The sequence below is a fragment of the Achroia grisella genome, unplaced genomic scaffold (assembly GCF_030625045.1).
Source record: "Achroia grisella isolate CSIRO2021 unplaced genomic scaffold, CSIRO_AGI_Agris_v1 utg204, whole genome shotgun sequence".
Taxonomy (NCBI): Eukaryota; Metazoa; Arthropoda; class Insecta; order Lepidoptera; family Pyralidae; genus Achroia; species Achroia grisella.
In genome coordinates, this window is record NW_026712703.1 from 4,321,505 (window position 1) to 4,338,618 (window position 17,114).

General features: G+C 31.9%; 2 protein-coding genes across 5 annotated transcripts in view; one reads left to right on the forward strand and one right to left on the reverse strand.

The window, feature by feature from the left end:
• The window catches only part of LOC131841942 (hrp65 protein-like), a 111,181-nt gene extending 97,401 nt beyond the window's left edge, over positions 1 to 13,780 (forward strand). The window contains exon 13 of the transcript XR_009357471.1: positions 13,771 to 13,780. The gene's annotated coding sequence lies outside the window, so the exon portion shown is untranslated. The remainder of the gene's footprint in view (positions 1 to 13,770) is intronic.
• The window catches only part of LOC131841940 (protein turtle-like), an 87,877-nt gene that overhangs the window by 67,859 nt on the left and 2,904 nt on the right, over positions 1 to 17,114 (reverse strand). For 2 of the 4 annotated variants that reach the window (XM_059190343.1, XM_059190340.1), the window contains exon 1: positions 16,083 to 16,445. The gene's annotated coding sequence lies outside the window, so the exon portion shown is untranslated. Of the gene's footprint in view, positions 1 to 16,082; positions 16,446 to 17,114 lie in introns of those variants that run through there. The other 2 variants (XR_009357470.1, XM_059190341.1) reach the window with 2 other exon arrangements.

The following is a 17,114-nucleotide window of genomic DNA, read 5'->3' on the forward strand; positions in this document are numbered from 1 at the left end:
TAGTCATAACAATTTGTTTTTTATCTACCACTCGTTCGGAAAGCTGTCTCATCACAAGAAGAACGAGCAAGAAACTTGTGTGTTGCTCTTTTGACGCAATCGAATCGAAGTAAAATCACACATATCAGATGTTAAATATTATAGGTAAAAACATGTATCATATATGTAACTGTTACTTTAAAATAAAAAAATATAATTGCTGTGAAAAGATTGGTTGGTGTGGACCAATCTTTTCTTTTCAGGTAGTAATCCAGCGTTTAAAATGTTGGATTACTGCTTAAACTGCTTCATTCACCAAGACAGTAGCAGAAGATCTGCTACTTTCTTGATCTAGGTCTTTATCATCATATCTTATAAGTTTGGATATATCACATCACGCCATCTAATACCAAACTAAGCAATTCTACTTCCACATTCATAACTCGTTACATAAGAATATAATTTTCTTTCTTATGTGATATGGATTTGATTGCATCAAACTCTACGCTAAAAAGTTATGCTGAACAACGCAGTAGACAGAGAAAAAACGTGACGTAGTGAATTTATTGTGTTTCGTCTGATCGTCAATGCAATGGATGAGGTAAAATGAATGAGAAGTAGATCGCCCAGTATATTGTACAGCACCGCCCGTATCTTTCAGATTGCATTTAAAAAAGCTCTATGCTAGTCTATCTAGTCTCTATGAACACCTAATAATTGCGTTAGAATGATTCTAATATTAACACTGCCAACATATTATTTCCTAACTCATATTTCATATCTAAGCACATCTATTGCGTTATAGCTTTATTTTATCATGACACTTAACATTTTATTTCAGTAAATATGTGAGTCATGTGATTATCAATCATTAATTTGATATTTAATGTCAAATGCGTATAAATAAGTACTTATGTAGCGTTTACGAATAGATAAAGGAGTAAATTACTGTATTTTGGACAAACACAATAATAATAAATCAAGGAACCAGAATCGAATAGTATCTAATCAAATTGTCTGTTGTTGAATCAAAAAGCATCATCGACATAAATTCATAGCCAAAAATAACTTATATAAAACATACAGAAACTTCGAGTTGTTACAAGGGCCTTCTTGCAGCAATTTGAAGCTGATTAATAAACTCGCTGGGAAATTTTAACAGTTTTGAAAGATATTGATATTCTTATTAAGAATAATCTAGAACATACAGATACGAGATATTTAATTAACACAATCAATATAACGTGTGGTCGGTGTGGAAAAAGAAAATATAATTAACTATGTACAAATAAAAAGCCCATTCTCCTTTTACACTTGGCTGCTGTCTGTATGCGTATATTTCTAAAGACGCAAGAGGTCATCCATCAAGTGTTATGTGTTGTTTCTCGAGACGAGAGCTCTCTTCCGGTTATTTCTCTCGTTTTGTTTGACTACGCAACGGTTTTGGCTTCATGTTATCAATCGTGACACACTAGTCATAACTCACAAAATACTATACCTTATAAAAAGTCGACGCTTCTCGAATAAACGATATTTTGAATAAAATACAAGAGTACTTCCACTCGGAGGCAAGGGCGATGAAACAACACGAGTGCACTCGTGTTCTCAACTTGTGACTTGCTTGTGGATGTTGTTTGGAATTTTTCTGAATATGCAAATAAAAATATCCTATTTCATTCTACAAATACCTTACAAATATTGTCTATACCGATAGACATTATTGTAACACAATCACTCTTACTGCATATACAAGTTATTCAAATAAGTAGTAGATTGGGATTCTACATTATTTTATTTTTGGAATTCAATTATCTTAAACCTCTATTTTCCGCCTGATCATCTTATCTTTGTTGTGTTCTGTGTTGAATTCTTTTTAGAAGCATTAGATCAAGTTTCAAAATACACTCCCGAAGCAAATAATCAATAGTAAATGTTGTATAGTGGTAGAGGTAGATATGTATGTTTTGTTTCACAAAAAAACTGACTGACTGTGTGTGGTAATGTAGAACCAAGATGGAAGTTAAAAATGTACCGAAAAGGTTAATATTTGGCTGTGGATTAGGAATTGTGGTTAATATGTTTATTTGTTGTATAGTAAGTATACATATTAGGCATCTCACAGATGACACTTAAATAATTATAATATTAAAAAGTTTCAATTCGAATAACGTATTTAACTTGTATTTACTTTAAAATAGATTTTCAATACGTACACATTTTATAAATCTGTGTAATAAATAATTTACAACACAGAGGCTAAATATAAAAGTGGCAAATAATCTGTAACCGTAAATAGTGATGAAAAGTTTAGATAAAGGATCGATCGAGCAAAAGAGACTGTTTGCAGCGGCTTATTGAGTGCAAACAGGACTGGAGGCGGGCAAACAACCTAAGCATAGTGCGGCCTCGGCGGCGTCTTTGCACAGCGAAATTATTAAACTACACAGTATACAGATTCTGAGCTCCAACAAAAGAAAACCGGTCAATATGGACACGATAAAGGCGTATTGCGTAGTGTTGACGGGTAGACGGGCTCAAATCAGGTGTTTATCGTTACTTTATCGTATATTTAACTTAGGTTTTTTATAACTTTGTAATAGTATAAGTACCTTGTAAAGCTGGTATAGTCGTAATAGTATTTTGAGCTGATACCTGAAATATGATATTATATATTATAGCCGGTTGAAGGTCTAATTTTGCTCTATTTTATAATAATAATAACAATAGTCCTGGACAATTTACAAAACTAAGGAACTGATACAACTGGAGCACTATTACTAATACTACACATCCATACTAAAATTATATTTTTTAGAGTGTGTCACTGTCAATCTGTTATCTTTTCAACATTCACTAAACAACTCAGCAAAATTTAGAGAAAGTTGTTTTGAATATTATCACACGAAGCCGAAAATAGTCTAGACTTTATCTAAAAAACGAAATCGCGAGTAGAAGGAAACCGACGGATAATCTTAATATAAAATTATTTTGTTAAAAAATAGTTTATAATATAGATTAATAAATAATATGATAACATTACAATATAAACATATATGATAAAATTTATAAGATAAAAATTTATTTGAGAATTACAACAATAGAAACTTGATCATATCGGTAAAAGTTTCAGTGGCTATATAAAATTTCTTTTCCAATAATGGGTACTCCCACATTGAAAAATCCCTATAAGACTAATATATATGTGTTAATAACCTACAACAGAATTACAGGTGTCTTATTGACGAAATCGCTAACCTACTATGTTCAATTAGCAGCGTACGTCACGTGTCGATGAGCCCTATCATTAAAACTTATCTCCAAGGTCATGATAGCACTACGAGAGAGTGGAGGCGAGGTTACACATTGAGTAGAATCCAGGGTTGCCAATCATTCGCCCTAAGCTCACTAAGAACGAAAGAGAGAGAGAGATAAGAGAATATTACATAAGGCTGTAAGGTAAGGCGTCCGTAAGCGAGAAGCAGTTAGGTTCCTTCATTGGGACGACGATTTGGCCGGGGGAAGACTTTGAAAGACTAAAGGCCATAGAAATACCTGGTGTTTTATGCTGTGGGGTAGTAGGGGAATACCGGGGTGTTTTTAGTGATAAATCTCGCAGTATCATCATTCATCATAAAATATAAATTAGTTTCCACCCTCAGATAGTTGAAAAACTTTTTAAACAACGAATATTTATCAGTTAATATTTCATGCAATCATAGTTTTTAATGTTCCAATTACTGTTGCGTTGGTGTTGCATTTACAATAATAATATTTATAAATATTTTTATTTGCAATACCACCGCTTTCTGTCTCCTAAACCTCATAATTAATAAAATAATGATACACAAATATGACAATGTACAAGATAGACGAGTCAATGTACGAGCTTTTTAGTACATTTTTATATTTTCTATAGTTGGCAACCCTGGGAGTCTTCGCGACAAGTGCTCGGCCACTCGGCCGTCGAACTGAGCCCGTTCAGCAGGTTTGTGCTCCTGTCTTGTCTCCGCTCTGCATCCGTCTTCTCATATCAAATGCAATTATGTAACCAATGCCATTTATAACAAGCTATAGCCTATAGAAAGCCATAGCGAGATTAGTTGCCTCCATGTACATCAAAACTTTTTTATTTCCACGTACAAACGTGTCGTATGTTAAGCATTTTATGTTGTTTTCTATCGCTTTTCCCGCTTGGCATATTTTTTAATGTTAGTAATTCGTATCATATCTATAATACTATATAATAATTTTTACCGTCTATTTTCCACGAATTAATCTACCTTTTCTTTAGATAAAAGATAAGATAGTCCGTCTTCATTATACAAATCCGTCTTCCAATACAAATCAAAAAGTAATAAACAGACAGACAGACACTTTCTTATTTATTTTATTAATATGAATGTGGATAGTGAACTCCTCCTGAGTTGGTTCCATATAAATATCAGATAATGGTCACTTTTTTTATTTATTTACTAATAATACAATATAATGTTTTTAAATCATTATAGATTTGTTGTAGTTTCATGACAAAAATAGTTCTTAAGTCAAATACATAGTACGGCAACTCTAAATTAAAACCAAAGGTCAAATAAGTAACTTGTTAGATTTTCATAATGATAACTATGATTAATGTGATGTAATACGGCACGTATACGTACATAATTCTAATTTGTATTTGATTTTAATTGTTATTACCGTATAATATGTTTAGAAGTATTTTGAAGTTTCAAAAATATATGTAGGTATTTAGGTACTCGTAGTTGACTAGCGATTTACTTCGGCTTCGCCTGGGTGTAGAGTGCATGAGATTGAGGCCGTATAATTACTATACATATTTCCATGTATTATATTATATGTATAAACCTTGTATAAGATATTCTCAAAATATTTGATGAAGGCCTCGGTGGTCTAGCGGTTTAGTATACCGGTTTACTTCCGATGGTTGCGGGTTCGATTCTCGCACGTACAACAAACATTTATTGTAATGTATTTATGAGTATACATATATTGTTTGTAACGCTCTGGGTGTTTTCTATTTATATTATGTATGTCTTTAGCAAAATAAATCTAAGTTAATTTAGATTAGTTATCTAGTACCCAAAACACAAGCTCTGCTTACCTTGGGTATAGATGGCGTTATGTGATTTGTCCAGGGATTATTATTATATACGTATATAGTGATCCATACCACTTACCACTAGATGAGCCGTCAATTGTTTACCAATGCCAATCACATAAAAAAATATACAAACACGGCAATAAAAGTTGAATGAAAAATGTAGAAAATACCAATTCAAAATATCTCGATATTGGAAATAAATTAATGCATTCATATGGATTGCGGTCGATGTCATAATTCCATTGCGCTACAGAGTGGTTTGATTCACCGAAACAAATTTAAATTGAGGTATTTTTTTATTTATTCTACACTCACACGATATAATAACTCCGGATGGACGAACAATTGTTAAATTTACTAATAATAAAGTGGGTGACCGACTTCTTTCTTTAAAATTGTGTTTTTTCTAGCGGTGACAACTATTTCTATAGATAAATTTAAAAAGAAAATAAACAATAAACAGAATATAGAAAGAAATCTTTATAGATTTAAGACATTGTCTGATTACTACTATTACGGTTGATTGGATTACAAAATCATGAGACCTGTTATATACATAACAGTCATATGTAATATTGTAGTCATATATATGATTGATTTTCAAGTAAAAACAATAAACAACTATTACACTAGTTGTTACTCTCGACTACGTCTGCTCAAATTGTTTTCCTCTATTTTATCCTATTCCTGATTATTTTATTGCGATAAATTTATAGCAAAAAAATTAAATTCTATATCACGTCAAATTTCAACATATATTCATGTCATCTGTTTAATCGTGATAAGGCAACAAACAGACAAACACATTTCAGAATTTATAATATGAATTCTTCTTAACATCTTTCTTGCAGATTGACGTGTGCTTTTTCGGAAATGAATTATTAAAAGAAAATGAATTGTATTCAACTATAGTTGATTCTAATTAAAGAGTAAAGAGAACAAACGTAGAAGCGGTAAGTGCAAGAGGTTAAACAGCACATACAAACATAGAAGACAAGTGTGCAGATTCTCTGCGGCTTCTGTGGTTTACATCCTCGGAGCACTTTCACCGATTCCCTCATTAGCGATGCCGTACCAACACTTCAGCAAACACTTGACGCCTACAAATTGCTTGTCTTGCTCCCCCTCTGCTCTCTAAAACTGTACACACAATGTACCAACCTACACCTCAACAATTGAAAGTTTACTTATTTTAATTTCACTGTGCTTTTATATAAAAATATTTTGCATCGACGTCAAAAAAAGTGGGTACTCACTTTGCTAGTATTCGAATTGTTATAAGCTTGCCAATTTTCAATTATTTTCTTAATTGAAGGGATTTACTTTCATTATCTTCCGTACTTACATAACAACGATTGAAATTTTTCATGGGAAATTGAATCTTTAGGAGCTAAAATGTGTTAATATTAATATATTTATAATAGTAGAATAGGTTTATAATATTACGTCATATATTTCACCTCTAATAAATAAAACTAGCATCTTAAATGCGAAGAAATGTCTTTGTTACATTTTCACAACTATAAGGCTGAGGGTATAATCATATTTTTGTACCAAAACAGAAGATGCTATAGGTAGTGCAGTATATAGGTTTATAAAATTATAAAAGAAAGAAAAAATATAAATAATATAAATAGTTAAACCTTATTCTTGACTATTCTCTAGTTGATTCTTACAATACAAGCCAAGACAGTAATAGCAAGAATCCAAACTTTCACCAATGATTGATAACCTAGTGATGCAATGCTGTGTTTACTTTGGTCTCCATAAATCCAAAGACTAGAAGAGTGATCCAATCTAAATCTAAAAACTAGATTTGAATCTCGTCCAAAACAATTTCGCACAACTTACCCCGGCCAGCCTCCAAATTTTAAATCCTTCTCTGCCATGTTGTGGCACATATCAAACACATTGCGTTTATCTTTCTGTAGCATTGAGGTCAGTGCTACTAATCTACCCAAAAGATATATTGGATACACACCCAGATATCAAATTAGTAGATTTCGCAATGTTTTGTTTTGTAATCTACGAATTTGCATGTAACTTTCTAGCCCTGATAATCTCCTATTTTAGTTCGAAGTTGCGCAATGAAACCCAAAAAGCTAAAATTAATTGATAAAAATAATATATAATATTGATAAGATTTTAATACACTTTCTGGTTCTGGTTGTGCATTCCGGATGACCCGAAAAAATATAAACGACGAAAAAATTGTTTTTAAGGATATAGGAACGCTAATGCACCCAATAAAATGAGTAGGTATATTGTATTACTAAAGTGTTATATTAAATTTATTTGAATAAAGATTATCTATTCCATTACACATGACATTTTGCGAAAATTTTATATAAATAAACTGCTTTTGTAACACCAAGGCAAGTTGATTACATATAACCAAAAACTCACTCACTATTCTTGACAGGTTTGAGCCCGGTTAGTTTTCATATAAATTGAGTTGCTTCCTCTATCTGTATCTATGTATATTTATATACGAAAACATATCTCAATGCCTAACTATGTATGAACAATTTGATCGACGTTTATAGCTTTTTTGCACAAAGAACATAGGTTATGTAAAGCCATAAATAATTTTATTGCTTCGCACTAACATCGTAAAATATGTCACATGCACACTAATATTACACAAATTTCCAGGACGTTTAATGCTATAACGACAGAAATATGATGCCTGGCATGTGACGTCCTATGCGCAAAGCTCCGCCATAAACATCATTTGCAGTGTTTCAAGTGAACGCCGAGTATACGGTACTCTCTATGACGCCTTGACGAATGTGGTCACAATATATAAATATGTAAGCCCAAGTTCTTTGGTTAATTAATCAACTATATTATTGAGTTTATTAATAAATAGAAATATCAGAATTACTTTGATTAAAATAAAACTCACTACTGAGTATATGTTATGAGTATGTACGAGATACGTACATACTCGTAACATATACAAAAAATACATAACAGGCTATTTTAGTTAAGTTACTTTACTTTGTACTTTTAGAGACTATTTTTAATAGTAATCACGACTCCCTTTCTTCGTCTTAAAATTATTTAAAAAGAAGTGGTTAAAGAAACTGTCTAATCAATTGTCTAAACCTAACCCAACTGAAACTCACATCTGATGTAACTTACATACACGAAATTTAAACGTAAGGTCTTATGACGTAAACAAGTAATAATAGGGAAAATTCCACTTCAGGAAATTCACAGAATCTATACGCAGCGAAATTAATCATTTTCGGAGGTAGCCGATAGAGACATAACAATGACCGTATTATACAGATTTCTATTCGATACAAAAATATCATTAAACAGGAAAACATTCGTTTACGTACAGGCTAATACTAAATTCGTTTCAGTTAATGTTCTTAGCGTGTGTATAGGTAATAATATTAATCAAATGGTATGAAATACAAAATAAGATTTATATTAGTATTATTCAAAAGTGCTGCAGATATTGTTTCTATCCTAATTTTACTTTGAACATGGATTCAAAACGATTATTTCAAGTATATTTTTAAACTTCCCACCGAGCTGTATTCCTGTGCCTTTCCTTTGAATGCATTTAATTACAAAAATTACACATCATAACCCAAATTTAAAATGCACTCTATCGTGGGAACGGGCCGTGGGTCATAATGAACATCATAATTCTTTATTCTGAACTTTGGTAGACACAAAGGTTTAATGAGTCATTAAAATAAAAAAGGTACTTTCTGACTAAATGATGAATAGAAATACCACCCTTAGCTAATTTATATAATTTATTGTACCTGGGTACATTTTAGAAATTAAAAAAAAAATTGTCTTAGTAATGTTACACTTTAGTTCAAGACGAAAAAGATTGTATGCGAATTTATGGAATGTAGAATTAATATGTATTTATTTATTATTTCAGATAAGACATGTTTGTCATTTCGTTATATTTTATATGTAACATGTATTGGGGTTAAATACAGACTGACAAAAAACCTGTACCTATTGCATGCTCTTCTAAAACAGGCGCGAAGTTTTATATATATACTTTTTGGATAAGTAACTATATTGTACTTCATATTGTAACTGTTCTTAATAATTCTAATCGGTGTCTGCTAAATTTAAAATTATTATTTGACTGAACTTACTTGCATGATTTTATATATTTGAAAGTTAAGTTAGTAGTAGTAAAGTAATGCTGCGGTTTAATTTTTCCATCGCTTGGTACATAAATTACCATAAAAATAGTAATATCATTCAAAACGTCGCTTAAAATATGTGTATATTATAGATTAAACTTTACCATATTACCATACCATATCTAAATAAATACATATCCATTAGAAAATATAAAAAAAAATCAATATGTTTTTAGAAACCACTTCTCGATTTAGGTTTTAAAAAGTATTTTGGCCCTAATAATAATTCGTTTCGACTATTGCTGAAGTTTGTTTTTTTTAGTGACTTAGTTTATGTTACCACTACTTTCTTAAATCAATTTCTACTTACTATTTCTGCACATTTCAATTGAATGAAAAATTCTATTATGCTTCCGTTACTCAAAGTTTGACTTAAAAAATGCAATAGGCCGTCTTATTACTACGTGTCTTTATTTAAGTCTGTGCTTTATTTTCCACATATGGTACTTTTACAATTCTTTTTTATATATGGTAATTGGAATAATAAACTAGATATACCTGATGGAAAATAGCGACCATGCTGGTGTACATGAACAGCGGACATCAAGTCATTATGCAGTATCCACAGCACTCACTCACTCACATATGCGTTGCCATTCCGAGGGACTAAGATGTAAATTTCCTATACCCTGTAACTTCACTGCCAAATTTCACCCTTCAAAGGAAATCACAATTTCCAAAGCAGGTGACTTGAAGGCTACACTGTATAACTCGATAAAGTATGACACTATTCCATTCCACATGGCATAGTAAGTAAAAGCACAGATAACATAATAGTAAAAGTAAGTATACTATTTCATCTACCTACTGATAACTCTTAGTGTGGAGTTTGGACAAAAGCAGCTTGTGGATATATCTATCTAGAAGCCACATGTGCTACTGTTACGTGGTGTGAATTTTAAGCCCACAATTTTGTGAAAAGAACAAGCCCATATTACATTTTAGAATTTATTTCTAAAAAGGTAATATAAAAGACTTCTTACGAAGTCTGTAGTGATATTGATTTTGATTGTGTAATAACGTAATTATTATAGTAAACATATAATAATTACGTTATTACATAATCAAAGTATCTACCTATTAAATTAAACGTTTTCGCAATAGATGTAATCATGCTCTCATAAAGTTAATTATCTTGAAATAATAAGAAAAAAATATTGTTGTATATAATTGTTTTTTGAGAAAAAATGTCCTATAATATTATACACTTGACCTTTGAGTTTGATTATATTAGCATATTTACAAAGTCTATTGTCCGAAATAAAAAATATATTATTGACGTTTAAAATATACAGCAGGCATCATTTGACAAAATGTCTTTATAAGATGGGGTAGGAATAACACATTCTTTTCTTTACTATAGGGATTCCTTTGTAGAGATTAGTCTGCTATGGCTATTGGGTTTATTTTACTTACATACTGTAATGTTTTTTTAAAACAGCCCGACTTTTATAATCGTAATATGAGTAATGGTTTGTATAAAACCTTATTGTTTTCAAATTTCATATTTTTAAAAGAGTAACGTATTTTTTGTTATATTATTTTAAGTACAACAGGTTCAAAATATTCAAAGATATGTTTACAATTATTACAACATTTTGTGTTTCATATCATTCGAGGTTATTGCCCATTTTTATCGGTTTAATTCATATTGTGAAGTTGGCGGTAGAATTAAAAAACTACTACTAAAAAATTAATTGGCATAAAATTACATTTATGAGTACAAAATATATCTAATAAGAGTGTGTTAGATAAAAATCATGCTGCTCGTTCCTCGTTGCACGTCTTATTTGCGCTGCGAAACCACGCTCAGTAGCTTTTCAAATATGGGTGTGTACTGGTCCTTACCCACGGTCGCGGCTCGTTAACTTCACCCTGACTGCGCGAGGAGTAAAGACATCCGTGTACACTGCGCTTTCAACGATATATATTATTCACTAGCGACCCGCCCCGGGTTCGCACGGCTACAATTATTCCATTCCGAACCTTGTTAATCACTAATAAAGCTTTCCGTACGTGGAAGAATTTAAAAAAATGGTTATGCATTTTTTTATTCTTTATTACTTTGTATTTTTTTCTGTAGATTTACGAATTTGTTACATGTAAAGCATAGCGACTGTCCCGACTACGCAGGGACATTTCAATCTATTTAGGTACTCAAAACCTTAACATTTTAGAAATTATAGAGAACATACAAATGGTCGCAGTGGCTAATACATATATTTGTTTAATTATAAAATTTACTACAATCTTTTACATAAATCTTTATAATGTATAAAATAAATAAATAACTTTTGAATGGACCTTTAGAGATGTGGTTCTGTTACTAAGTCAACATTTGTGAGGTCTCTTTCAATGAATTTCTTAATGGACAGGTTTATTTGGGTTTCCCACGTGAATGTTCTCGTAGCTTCTTGTCAGACAGGATAGCATGTAAAAAACTCGAAGTGCTAATCGACCATGTCTAGCAACCACTAAATCATTCAATTTTATGTTCATTCACTTTTTTTCTGCAACACAGGGGTCTACTGTTACTATTACTAGATATTGTTACTAGTTTGTATAGCTATAAATATCTAAAAAATGTATACGAATACTATAAATCCTAAAAATATTTAGCTGGCTGTTTAAATTTTTTCATGAGTAAAGAGCAATTCTTTACTCAGGAAACAATTCAATGTATCTTCAATTGTTTAATTCCATTAATTTAATATGAAGATGCTGAAGATTGTACAAAAAGTATGGCCAATGGCTTTCTTCTAAAAAAAATGTTGTCTAGAAATATAATAGTTCTATGCGAAATCACGGCTAACAGCTATGGTTTTACAAATTACCACATTCTTCTTTAAATAAATAAAAAAAAAAACATAAATAGCTATTATTTCAAGTATTTGCTTCGTTTTATAATACCTTTGGAATGGAATATTTAAATAAGCAACAACTTGGGCGAAGGCGCGACAATACAGAGACATTTACTGATTCTTGAAAGAGAATGACAATAATAGCGTTTGAATTTGAAAGGCACGGCGGGAACACAGCCACCCGTAGCGATATTACGTAGATATCGACGGCAATCGCCATCTCTGCCTCTCGACCGTGAATTGAACGTCTCCTTTGGTTACGTACCCCAAGTGCCTAAGTACCTGTGTACCAACCCAAAGCCCTGTTTATCTACAATAATATAATAAAAAAATGTACGTATTTTGTATAGTAATCTTCGGAAATATTTCACCAGTTTGAAAATTTTATTATTTCAAATGTACATTATGTTTTATGTTCGTTAAATGTGCATTTTAACTGTTAAATCAGATAGCTATCCTATTGGAGGCATTGTTAACTGTCCATAACGTGGTAAACGTAACACTTGACATGCATTTTGCTGAGCATATTTGCGTCCTACGTGATAAAGGGTCAGCATACCATCATCTTTCTGATTAATTTGGTTTGATTTTTTATTAGAGCTTTGAAGACTAAATTGAGATAGTAAATCACTAGATCATCAGGCCTGTATTCAATAATGTTACTAATCCACACTGTTGTTATAAAAGTACTTAGTACTGTACTTTGTGAGTTTCGAAATTCTCATCAGTATAGCAACCTACAGAATCAATACACCTATTTTATGTAATTGGAAGGACAAATAAGCTATCGGTCCAAGTAGTAATGAAACAGCACTACGGATATAACGTTATCATGTGATTTTCGTGATACTACAAGTGCGCTGCCATTCCTGGGGACTACGATTTAATGCAATTTCCTGTAAGACAACTGCCTTATCTTACTCTTCAACAGAAACAGATCTTATGCTTGGCGGCTGACAGAGATGACTCTGAGGTACATATGCACAAAACTTTTTATAAAGTCTACCTCGATTTAATCTGCTCTTATTTGAAAATATAGCTTTGCTATTTCAAAGGTACCAACAAGTACCTAAATTATATAATAACTTATAGATTACAAAACGAAGCCTATTAAAAGTATTACAACATATCAAATTAAATCAAAGATAAATGAAAAAGGAATATAATTCATTTATTCGTTCACATCTATCACTATTATTATAGAATTAATAATAGAATTGACGGAGAGGTTTTTGTGACTGTTAATATTTGTACCCTTGTGAACTTCTCAGAAAACTCTAAAAATGCTATTCATGTGTCGACGATTTCGCACCGAAAAGTATTTCTTTTGTATCTATCGGAGTCATTCATTATAGGTACATATTATGTTATTTAATAGTAGATCGTAGAATATATTATTTTCTTTTGTAAACTTTATATCGGAACAGAAACTGAAATATTTAATATGCATTAGTATTTCGGTATTTAATTATGGTATGTAAATCACATTGTACAATATCTATTCTATTGTTTCGGTGTTGTTTTCAAGGTGAGATGTGGTAGAAAATTGATTATGTATTATAGGTACAGAGGTATAATGGAATATTCTTAGAAATACTAGTCCTAATGGGCAGTTAACGGGATAACAGGTGTCTTAGTTTATTCTGTGATATCCACGGCGATGTTAAAAACTTCTAAAATGGTTTTCTTAATTGAAGAAAATGGAATATTGCACTAGTCTGTGCTGATGGTAAACACTGGGGGTATGGATGCAAATTATATGATAAAGTCGGTCAGTTGTGATTATTAACATTAACCACGATGGTTCTAAGTGGGGAGACCGTGGAGGTCAACATGATATATTGACCACTAATCCCTATTACTAACAATTCCTTCTTGTTCTTATCCTTCACTATAGACAACAGCTTGAAATATATTTTAGATATTTCAGTATAAAATGATGGTGACATTATGGTAATTTTATTGAGGATAGCGTACAAACTAAAATTACAACTAAGATTATAAAGTAATATACGAGCAGGATATTTTAAATGCTAGTTACGTTTCTTTTTATTTTTTATTTTACCACTGTAGCTATCTTTTGCATAGATATGGTAGTAATGTAATTTTGAAATGAATAATAATTATTTCTTTATCTCTTTCTTAAACTTTAATTTCAATTAACATTATTTTATCAGGAATGTGAATAAGTCATTTTCGGTGGCCTATAAATTTGTGACTATATTTATTAGAAGACCGTATACAAGGAGACAATTGAATTTAAACATCCAAGAGTTACGTAGAGTCATAAAATGATTAAGTAAATCTTGTGAACCATTTCTAGCAAATAGAAACGGAATAAAATATGTAACAATGGATTTATCAATTAGATTTTTTTTATTCCCAGACCTCACCACCGTCACCGTGAGAAATTGAGAGCAACCTGAATAGATCTTTCGACGAATCAATGCTGGCCGAAAAGAAAGTGATCCATCTTACTTAATCCGCCGTGTACTTGATCTGACATTATGAACGTTTCGCAATTTTAAAACGTAACGTCATTTTATAACTCGTACAAACTTGCGGTACGTTTGGGTTTATTGTTACTTTCGTCTACCTGTATAAATATACATGAACGATCTATATAAACATGAATTGTAGAATTTTTGTATGCATCATTCAGAATAGTTACTCTTATTTGAGTAATTAGTTTTTTTTTATTAAGGATTTATCAAATAATAGGAGCCATTCTGAAGTGATGTGCCTATGAATGATAAAAAACTACATTAACAGAGGAACAATCGATTGTTTAATTCTGATGGAAATCATTTAATTGACATTTCATTATTATACTATTTTTTTCATTAGATGATGGGTGCCTAGTGTATACGTAATAGACAAAAGAAATATTATCATTCGTCCGTATACAATCATACATTCGTTTAATTGTGTACTATTCGGTTGTATGGACTCTATCATTTATGTAAATGTAGAGTAAAGGTACCTATTTCATTTCACATACACATACATAATTTACACTGTAGCTTTGTATGATAAGCTCAATGGGGCGTTGGCCTTATTGTTTTCATTCCCACCAGTGAACAGTTACAGGTATAGGTACATGTAGACACGTTTCTTCGTAAGGTTTTATGATAAAAAAAAAATTTTAGATATCGATTTTCCTATTCTGTTCTTGAAACAACAATGTGACAACTATTTTATAGAATTGATATATAATTAGATATGTAGGTATATATATGTTTGCATGTATTAGATGTAGATATATATAATATTTTTTCCTGTAACGTATAGAGCTACATAATGTAATTGTTTACATAATTGGATATACGTGTATTGTAGTATCAAAACCGATTTTTTTAAAATAGTGGTTAGGTTTTTGTAATTATTTTAATAATATTAACTGTTTAATATACCGACATGCACGAAATTGGTAAGTTTTCTTACTTTATCTTGCCAATTTAAAAAAAAAATATATTGATTCAACATTAATAAAATAAAATAAACGTATCAGTGCATTATCTAGCATATATAGCCCGTTCCCACTAATTCAATTATACAGTTCAGTTGACTGAGCATGTTTTGTTGTTTTTTACTTGTTCAGGTAACTAACTTGTTAAAGTTACAAAGACAGCTGCATTGTTTGATGTATAAATCAGTGAGACATGTATGGAAAGAAAATATACATACCTACCAGCACTAATTTAATAAGAGTTTACATGTATCTAATATTATAGGTAAAATGTATTCATCTTAATTAGTTGATATCCACTCCAATTAGTAACGTTAGGTCAAATATGGCAAGAAGGTATTTACGTATTTGTAATAAAAATGCGAAACGGTTCTAAAAATGTTATGATTTGGGAATTTCATATACAATCCAATATTCCCTTGCATATCTTGAAATTTGTATGTGGTGACTGAGTAACTGCTTACCTTGTTATTGGACAGACAGTTATCGGTCGATCCCCAACCGTGAATGTTCCCGGGCTCCGCAGTAGTTAAAATTGCCGCATTCCTCTGTAGACGGGCACGGGCGTGAGACCGGCACAGCCTCCCTATCTGGACCGGTTGTTTACCACTGCCTTGGTGTCCCAAAATTAACACACGATGTGGTGATTATCACATAAACAACTATTGAAACACCGTCCCTAGTGAGATGCTTAACCGAGTCATGGTTAATTCATACAGTTTGTTTTCGGTGTGCGGCAGGTGGGCGCGTCAACATTAAACGAGTGCAGCAGACTCGGAGACGCGCACGGTACTGGCTGGGGGGCGACGCCAGTGCCCCCGCGCGCACGCGCGCCAGCCAGACACCTCCCGCCTGCCCACGGCTCAAGCCTCCTAAAGCAAAAGCCTTCATTTACACACATGGTCTTGCAGTCTGACACAATGAATATTCAATCATAAGGAAATGTACAGCAATCTCACACTAAGCTAAGAACCGAAATGTAACAACTCACATGCATCCAGCATAGATTGAAGTACATTACAAAAGCGGGATGTTTATGGGCTACAAGTTTGACCTAGTTGCAGTTCACACTTATATTTCATGGGATTAGGAGTGGCACCTCATCACAACAATTCATCTTATATACATAGCTGGTTATTAAGCGGCTAAGCGAGCATGCAGGTGGCGAAAGGAGTTAACTGCCAACCCGTGGCTTAATTTGTTGACGGTTAACATTAATGACAAATCAATGCTTTACGCATTGCGTATTTTCATAACACCCGCCTCTAATCCCTCAAACGCAACTAACGTCTGAAATTAATCACGTAATATGCTTTTGTACAACTAGTAGTGACGGGAAATTAACTAATTACTGTAGCTATGTGATATTGAATTATGTGTGCAATACTGAATACTTAATTAAAGTTTTAAAGTATTTATAGATTATTAAATAAAACTTATTTTAGCTATTCTTTAATATCTGTGAAATTTTGAAGCTTTTACTTTGATGACATTTT